General features: G+C 47.1%; 1 pseudogene; it reads right to left on the bottom strand.

Moving 5' to 3' along the window:
* Positions 1–3,413: 3,413 nt before the first annotated feature.
* On the bottom strand, positions 3,414–5,407 carry LOC119443702 (putative nuclease HARBI1; annotated as a pseudogene).
* Between the last annotated feature and the right edge of the window lie 4,593 nt (positions 5,408–10,000).

Below are 10,000 nucleotides of genomic sequence, written 5' to 3'. Positions count from 1 at the left end.
GCACCCGTACTTGGCGAGAGGCGCCACAAGCCTCTCGCCAAGTATGAGTGCTGCGCATAAAAAAGCGTTGTGGAACGAGCTGACGGCCGCGCTCAACGCGCTAGGGCCGGCTGTAAAAACAGCCCGGCGCTGGCGCCAGTATTGGGCGCGAATTGTGCACGACTTGAAAAAACTTGCCGCGCAAGTTGGGTTGGAGAAGAGGTGAGCCTGCAGCTTTCAACATACTTCGGAACGTAAGCTCACTGTGTTCATGTTTTTGCAGGAAAACAGGAGGAGGCAGGTTGGGCGGGCTGGAGGGACGTGTGTTGGACGTCTTGAGCCGCACCGGCCCAGGCTACGCGCCGGTCGATTTTTTTGCTGATGACGCCGAGGTGCGTAGTGTTTTGTGTTGCTATGTGGACCGGTTTGGGGAAGTTGCACTGTTCAGAGCTGATGAATGTTTTACTGCTTTGTGTTTATGTCTGTTTTCTTGCAATTAAGAACACATGCCAGCACATGATATCCATACTTTGCAGAAATGAAAATCTGGCCCCCCCTAGAATAACATAGAAAACCAATGCTGTTCGGAAATGTCCTGTGATTGATTATATGGTTCGTTACTCCGTGAAGCATGTGTAGTCACGAGTAATTCAGTTGATGTATCAAGCATATTCTGTACAGAGTGAATAAATTTGAATAGACTTGGCAAACAGTTCATGGAACTGAAGCAACAATAACAGTATTCAAATCATATTCATCAGGTGCAATGCTCACATAGTGTGTCTACTATGCTTTGTTATTGCAGCAGGCAAGCTCCAGCGAGGAAGAGGCCGCTGCCGCCCATGTGCCTCTCCCGACGGCCCCACCCCAACTGTCCGGGGGCACAGAGCCGGGGACGAGCGGCACTGCACTTAAGGCACTTTAACAGCAATTGAAATGTGAAGCCTTCAGAAGAAAGCACTCACTGCCTGTTGTGAACTTTTAAACAGAAAAAAATTTATTTCACATAGTCACCTACAAAGAAACACAGCTAGTCCCTGCCATAATCTGACTGTGCAAGACTATATTCTGTTTGACTAATCATACCACTTGTAATGCAGCTTCTGTAGCGTTCAAGTTGTCGTGTAGAAATTAATATTGGTGCAGCATATTGTAGTGCTGCGGTGTCGCTTTATTTATTTATCCAACTGTAAGGTTTATATTGCCTACAGCTTGTTGCCGGGAATAGTTTCCCATGTTTCTACCTATGAACCAGTGAATGTTCAACATAGAAGAGCACAACAAATTTGTTATCCTCTTTGCCCATTTAATTTTTAAGGACCACCAACTCGGCAGCAGCCCCAAAGACCACCTCGGCAGCAGCAGCCGCTAGAGGATGCGGCCTGCAGGACAGCAGAGGAATGCGCGAGGCAGAGGCAGCTGGCGGAGGCTGCAAACGTGGAGGCTGTCGCCTTCCACCAGACGCTTCTTGAGCAAAACAGACAGGTACGTACAACTAGGCCAGGTTGCACTTTTTTTAAGAGGGCATCCGTATTCACTGGGCTGAAGTGTTCATTGGTTTGTTTACTTATGTATCCTCTGTGAGATGCTTTCTCATTCTGTTACTTCGCAAATTACCAAGCATTTCCGTGGTTATCACCGACATTGCCTTCTTAGTGACAAAGGTGGCTTGGTAGCATTTTCTGTCTTTGAAGATGATAACATAACAGAACATATACAGTTTGCACTTCAACTTCTCACGTCATATGCATACGTTCTCACTGCCCTCTAGAGTAATCGTGCTGAAAGTGTAACCCTTGCAAACACTGATGAAACGAACAATTTAATTTCGTTTCCTCTAGCTGCAGTAAGTGCATTTTTTTTCGCAGCATCATCAACAACTGGTGGAGGAGCAGAGGGCCTCTCGCGTGGTGCAGCAGCAGTTGGTGGTGGAGACGAGGGGTTTGCGGAAGGCGACTGCCCTCGTCGCAGCCACCTTCCCCCAGCTCGCGGCTGCCCTCGCCCGTGGCCTCCGCGAGCCGCCTCAGCCGTAGTTTGTGGCACGAGTCACCATTATATGTTGTTCATTATGTCATTTGTTTATTATTTAATGTTTCGCATAATGCATAATTTATTGCAAGTTTTTTCTTATGTTTAGTTCCACTTGCTGAGCAAGTTTGTCTTAGTGAGTGAACTGTATGTCTAATGTTTCATCTTTTTGGTTAGGTGTGTGCTTTCGTTTTGTTGTTTATGAGCTATTTATGTATTCGCTGCTTTTCAAGGAACATGTTGACTATGTGGTCACTTTTATTTTAGCCACAACAGTGTTTCACACACAAATGCTGTGATAACAGGTATTGAAATCCACTGTTATGATTTTAACACTATATTTATGTTGTTTCCAATTTTTGTTTGCCCTATGGAACCCACAAGTGGCCATATTATTTATTTTAGCAACACGTGCGTGTTACTTGCAATAGTTATTGTGATATACAGGTTGCCATATCGGTGATAGCAATGCAATCTAGTCCCCATTGATGTTGATAATTTTTTATACACCCAATGTAGCCATTATTTTGCTACATTCACTGCCAGGCTGTTCTTGTTGGTCTTGTTATATGTCAGATTATCGAAGTGCACGGTATTTTTTCATGCCTGTCATTCCTTAAAGGCGCCGGACTGCACTTTCACACTGGTGGCCCTATTGTGGCAGTAGTTATTGCAAATAGCATCTATTTTGTGCTACAAACACGGATGCATAACAGGCAAGTCTTGCAACACCTTTTTGTCCTGTGAAGTTTCTGGGTGAACGCAAATGATTGTGGATGAGCCCAAAGAAAAACAGTATCAATGACAGACATTTATGTGATTTAATGTGTGCCAGCAGCCTTTCACAATGTATTAGATCCCGTTTAGTGGAAACCGTAGTGTCACTTCGGCACCGTGAAATCGTACCCTGTGTACATTGATTTGTATCATGATGACTGGTATTCACTTCGAATAAAACATGACACTGAAGATGTGTTGAAATTGTTCGTTTACTGTAGGGACATGAAGGAGCGAGTTTCAAGAACATCACTGGCACTTGATATCACTTTTTACAAATATATGTACAGTTATACAACTATGTACAAATGAATGTACATCCAAGGGAGCATCATGTGCTTGACATGCCAGGCAATCTGTGTCAGCATGACTTGGCCTGTTGAAAAGGAACTGTGCGGAGGCTGTGTGGCAAAGCTGTGTGGGGCCTGCAAGGTGTGCAAGAACAGTACATATGATGGAGCGAAAAGTGTGCTTTGCTGCGGCCCAAGCAGGAAGCGAGGAGACGGTCCAATATCCTCCCATGCACAGTGCAGACGGCGGTGACAGTGGCGGTGATGCCAGTAGATAAATGCATCAAGACGACAGTAGCAACAGCAGCAGCTGCAATTCAATTAGCAAACTCCTGCTACCCAGAGAAGTGGCTACGACATTCTGCTAATGACCACAACGTTGTCTATCCACAGCTACTAAGTAGTGTCACAGTGGAATTATGCAATAATCTCCAGTTGCGACAGCTCATTGGTACACGCTATGTGAAAGCAATGGTGGTAATTTAGCAGATTCTATAAAAAAACACCACGCTATCCACTCATTGCCAATGCGTCTTCACGTTGGTTCCTTCTCTTTATTAGGCATATGTGCCTGACACTGCAGGCACGTTTACTGCTGCTGTCGGTGCTGCTGCCGACGCAGCCGCTTTCGCACCCTTCGCAGGTAGTGCTGGTGCTGCTGTCGTGTGGTTCCGAATAATGTAATTACATTGTCACGGGCAGCACATCCTTTCAGGTACATTATGCGTGCTGCCCTCGCTCGGGGAACTACAAGTGGGAGGGGGCCACCGTTTGCATCGTCACTGCTGCTGTTGCTGCTGTCATCATCATCAACCTCATCAAACGCACTGTCACCTTCATCAAGACACAAATTGTGCAACACTGCACACGCTGCAACGATGTTGGCTGCGCGGTCTGGTTCATGAGGGCACGGTACCTCTGAAGGCAGCGGAAGCGGCTCTTCAGAAGTCCAATGCAGCGTTCCACTACGGACCGCATGGAAGCGTGTGCAGTGTTGTACCTGACTTCTGCAGTGTGAGCAGGAGGATGGCCTGGGACCGGAGTCAGGAGCCATGGTTCCGGGGGGTAGCCGTTGTCACCTGCACGAGCATAAAAATGGTATCAAATCAAATGCGCATGGTTGAGCTAGTGAAGCATGAGTCATGTTACATACACATACTACACAGAGGCTGTAATAAAATAATGTACAGGCTGAGCACTTGATGCTGCTGTGATCAGGACAGATAACAATAGCTGGTAGTAAATAGTAAACTTCATATTATTAGCATCCAGCAAGGTGGCCGTTTGGCCGAGTTGTGGTCTGTATTCTCGAATTAATGTCAGTGTAAAAAATAATGTGGCAAGACAAACGCTCTGCGCTTCATAATGTACACACCTAATCAAAATTAGCTTGCAATAAAGCAGTTAGATGTCATTTTGCTTCGCGCAGATACTCATTAAAAAATTTAACATCCCACCTATGTCGCCTATACTTATCATGCTACTATCATGTAAACGGTTAGGGCTTCCAACGTTCTCTTACGGCGGGAGCACACTTTATTGTGTGCTACTAGGGAACTGTACGAATTTTCCCCTCTGCTCACCGAGGAGGTGCTCGCCGGCCTTAGCAATGTGTCCCTCCTGGAACCGACGACGCAACCACGTCGTTCTCCAGACGTATGCGTCGTGATCCGACCCCGGTCGCAGAGCTTCGATGGCCAGAATTCGCATGCCGGCGTCGCAAATCTGACGAAAGCGTGCTCAGCATCAGCCACGCGTTGCTACGAAGGGCAAATTAGACAAACATGACGATACTGACGAACATGCTGTTAAGGGCATAGAAGCCTTTGCGGCACATGTATGCCGCCTTGTTGTCGCCCTTCTTTGCGATGATGGCAATAAGGCTGCCGTTCACGCAGCCGATAACGCCGGGAGTGGTGCCGCGTCGAAGGAACCCTTCCTTCACGGCCGCCTTTTGCTGTGACGTCCTCGGGAACCGGACCCACTTGTTGCGCGTGGACGATTGCCTCCGCCACGCGTCGCACGCACTTGCCGACCGCAGGCTGCGTCACGCCAATCGTCTCCTCGCTCCCTACGGACCCCTGAATGCTGCCCGTCGCGAAGAAACGCAACGCGCACAACACTTGTCGCTCCACCGACAGCGCTGTTGATCGCACGCCTCCGAGCTCCTCCGCCACTTCGTCGCACAGCCACCGCACAGTTTCCTTCCTCAGACGAAAGTGCTGCCGAAACACGTCGTCTGGCATGTCAAACGCGTCCTCGGCCTCTCTCCTTCCGCGCCTCCGCCCGAGCTGACAAGCCGCCGCCGCAAGCACCAGCAAGAACGCCGCCATTTTTTATTCCAAACGGAACAGGTCACTCGCCGGTGATTCTGCGATGTTTCCTGTTTTGATCGGCATAATTTAGTATAAGTAGTGCGTAAACGTCACTATGGCGTGTCAGTTTTTGCGGTTTCGTGACGTCGCTTGACGCACCGGCGAGGTGGGCGCGGCCTCGGAAATATGAGCCAATCAGCGAGCGGCGATCGTGGATTTTTAATCAAAACAGTTTGGAATCATTTTACGTTATAGCGCCCTTGTGCTGTTGTATTCCCCAGATTCGCAGCTGTCGCTGTTTGACAGGACCGAGGAGCTGGTGCAGCTCATACTGGCATATGAGGACGTGGTACCAATGATGCGGCGTGGTGGCAAATCTTCTGAGCGTCTGCTCTTCATCGGTTTCGGTCTCCGCGCTGACGGGACCGGCATGCATTGCGCGCCTTCCCCGCTGGTGGTGCATTCATGAGGTCACACGAAGATGTACGCTCGGTTACCCAGTCGAGTTTCGGTTTTGTTCTCACTCTTTTTTGCTTATTTAAAATTATTTTCTAATTTCCGGAGCAATTCTACTATCATACGCGTGACAGGGGGCCTCAGGAACCTAGAAATGCCATTATCTTGACATAGTCAAAAAATCGCCGGAGTTGCCCTTTAAGAGACAGGAAGAAAGCGGTGTGGATCAGAGAGCAAACGGGGATAGCCGATATTCTAATTGACATTAAGGGAGAAAAATGGAGCTGGGCTTGCCATGTAATGCGTAGGATGGATAATCGGTGGACCATTAGAGTTACACAATGGGTACCAAGAGAAGGGAACCACAGTCGCAGACGGCAGAAAACTAGGTGGGGTGATGAAGTTATGAAATTTGCAGGCGCACGTTGGAATCAGCTAGCGCAAGACAGGGGTAATTGGAGATCGCAGGGAGAGGCGTTCGTCCTGCAGTGGACATAGATATAGGCTGATGATGATAATCATGATGATTATGATGGTAAAATACCCGTAACTGTATTCGGAAGTTTCTGGCTGTGTTCATACGAAGTTCATTTTCTAACATTCAAATGCATTGACTTTGTTTTACTAGTATAATGTTTATGACAGAATAAATACTTCATAGGATAAATGGAATTAAAGCAAGTAATACAGTATTTAATTTCAACCCGCCGTGGTAGCCCCGTGGCCATGGCATTACTCTGCCGAGCTTGACGTCGTGGTTTTGATCCAGGCCGAATCCAGGCGGCTGAAGGTGGAATGCAAAAACGCTTGTTTATCTGCATTGTGTGCCCGCTAAGGAACTCCAGGTGGTAAAAATTATTCCACAGCACATCGTTACCACACGCCTCCCAATCATATCGGCAGTTCTGGCACGTAAAAGGGCATAACCTTTTTTTTATTTTATGGACGCAATCACTTTAGTGCTATTAGTTCTAATGTCATTTTGCTCGTAGATGTGGCGACATATGTGCGCTTCCATATGACATCCATAAGTTCAATCCACTCAAGCCAACATGTATGAATAAAAAAAGCATAGGGCTTGAATGTGATATTCTTTTACAGCAGTGCCTGTCATGAACAATACAAGTTTGTGAATTGATATATGCTTTGGTAACCATATGCTGTCTTTCTTTCATGGGTACATGTGCACCAAGTTCCCATCGGTCAGCGTATTAGACAAAAAAATAGCCTGTTTTCGATGCTGGCCAGCGAAATGAAGTCAAGAGAAATAAGTTCTTGAAAACCTGGATCGATAAAATATTCATGTGATTTTTCCTAATTAACAATCTGAAAGTTCCTTTTCATAACAATCAATACAGGAAAAGGAGTCTCGGAATAAAAAAGCCACAGTTTCGCCCGATAGGTGAAGCATCGATTGCGATAGCAAAGAGAGAGACAGAAGAAAGGGGACAAGCAGGAAGCTTAACCAGAGAAGAATGTCCGTTTTTCTACCCTACGCTGTGGAGAGAGGGAAGGGAGAGGTGAAGTGATACAAAACAAGAGATAGAGAAAAAAAGGAAGCACAGATACACAATCACAGTCGGTCACTGTCACTGCATACAATCACTGCACAACACAGTATACTTGCAGTACTGTAAACATCAGTTCAGGCTACAGCCGCTTGTCCAATTCTGTAGTCCTTAAAAATTCCTACAGAGCTCTCGTCACTCTCGATGTCTTGTGATGTCGGCATTCTAAAAGGGTTTCCTCTGTTAGCGGTCTTTGGTACAAGCACGCTATCGCGATTGCACGCGATCGTATCTGTAAATTGTTGCGAGGACAGTCACAGAGAAGATGTTGAAGAGTCTCCTCTCTACCACGGTCATCACACGAGGCGTCGTCGGCCCATCCGATTCGGAAAGCAAAAAACTTCGTAATGGGGTAGAAGCTTGGGCGAGTTGGTCGTGGTTCATAACGGCGGCATTGCCTAGCGCTAAATGTAGGAAAAAAGGACAGAGAAGAGTAAGGAGCCTTAACTTCCAATTGATCTTTATTTGCAGATCAGCATGATTTATATGCGCAGCAAACAGAAAAAACAAAGAAAGAGGGAAGTGAGAGGAGGAGAATAAACTTTATTGAAAACCAGCAATTTGAATGGCCCGGCCAAGGCCTCCCACGTGGGGACGTCGAGTTCTTGCCTCTTCGCCGCCTCGCGGGCTTGCTGGATTGCCAATAGCTGATCGTCGAGGTGGGAGCTCCATAGGGCGGCGCGCCATCTAGACGAGAGGGTCTCGGTATTAACATCCTTATATTGGACCTGACATTCCCACAGAATGTGTGGAAACGATGCTACTTGTGTCTTGCATATTTAACATTCGCCTAATCATAAGCTACGCAGAGCATAGTCGGCTACCTTACGCCTGCTACAAACAAACTCGTACCGGTCACTTTCCCGATATCCCAAGATAAGTGATATCACTTTTTTTAACACGTGCCCACGATTACCCTACACCCTGCCAAGTAATCGCGCTCAAGCCGTGAGACAGCCATAGACGGGGTGCTATCGCAGTTGTCCCCTAACTTGTGGTTTGCCACTTATTGGTTCGTACATCCAGCAAACGTGTGTAGGTGTGAATAAAATCTTCAGTTCAAGAAATCATTGAGTGGAAGAATCGAGTAATTCAAACGACAGAACAAGCGGCTTCAGGCACTAACGAAAAACAGCCATAGTGTCTGACGCAATGTTCTGGAGACACTCATTGTTACATTTTACAAGCACTAAATAATCATCAGCATAGGGGCAAGCCTTGATAATTACTGAACCTTGATTATTACAAACTTTTGCTGGATGTATGAACCAAGAAGTGGCAAACTACTTTTGCCCTTCAGCTGAGCCCACTCGAAGTTAATAAAGAGGAGCATTACTAACCTCTGCCTTGTCAACGCCCTCAAGAAATCTTGCCCCCACATAATGAATGCATCGTAGTTTCGCACAACAGGTGAGGCACCTGGAAGAAGCTAGCTATCCAGCGCACTTGCTTTCTTCGGTGGCTGAAAAGTTGCTTGTACCAGCCTGAAAAACGCGACCACTCTGAAAAGAGCCGGCCTGTCGTTCTGTCGTATGCGCCCAGCATTTCTCAAAGGCGAAAGATTGACCAGGGCGCCAGCGTACGTGTGGTCTTCTCGGCACCAGAAACTTCAGAAGCTTTGTATACGAGTCAACACACCACACGACAACTTTTCTTCGTGCTCCATCAAGCATAAGTCACGTTTCGTCTCGGTCCAACTTTACTAGTTCAAACTAAAGTGGCTTATGTCTGCCGGACGGGCAGGTGTTTCAATCGACCGCCTGCGTGAGCCCCTAAACAACATGTACAATACTGTGCAGGGGTATCATGGCATTACTTGCCGTGATTGTGGATGCGCTCCCTTTCGTTATGATTGCGTGGTATTGGCAAGGCATAGGTCGCAGTTAATCCGAGAAATAATTAAAGCAGAGAATATTTACAAGTTAGGTGACAGCTGCGTAAGCACCCCGTCCACTGCTCTCTCACGGCTTGAGCGCGATTACTTAACAGGGCGTAGGGCAATCGTGGGCACGTGTTTAAAATAAAAAATAAAAAAGTGATATCACTTATCAACGATGCACGGGCTCTGTGTACCTCTTTTTCTTTGCTTTTTCTATTTGCTGCGCATATAAATCATGCTCATCTACATATAAACATGAGTTGGAAGTTAGCGCTCTTTACTCTCGTCTGTACTTTTTCCTACATTTCGCGCGTGACGCAATACCACCGTTATGGACTTCGTAAAGGCTACTCCCAGCCATATTCGATAAAGTAGGCTAGCTTCGCGTCGGCAGGGACCAGCTGGGATGCGAAGGCGAGGAGTCTAGGTGGTGCAGTCGGGTGCATTGAAAACTTGTGTGTTCCACGTGGAGAACGCTATATCGCGGGTGAGCATTCGAAGTTTTCTAGCGGCATCTGTCCTTGATAACGGAATCGGCTCTTCTTTGTCGCCTTGAAGAGCTGACCGAGCAGCGTTATAGGCGCGCTCGTTGTCTATGACTCCGCAGTGACTTGGAAGCCACTGAAAGGTCACGTGGTGTCCTTCCTCAGGCATGGTACGGATTAGCTCTCTAATGTCGAATACCAGTTGTTCGTGTGGTTCGCGCCG

This window comes from Dermacentor silvarum, chromosome 3 (assembly GCF_013339745.2).
Source record: "Dermacentor silvarum isolate Dsil-2018 chromosome 3, BIME_Dsil_1.4, whole genome shotgun sequence".
Classification (NCBI taxonomy): Eukaryota; Metazoa; Arthropoda; class Arachnida; order Ixodida; family Ixodidae; genus Dermacentor; species Dermacentor silvarum.
This window is presented reverse-complemented; position numbering and strand designations above follow the sequence as displayed.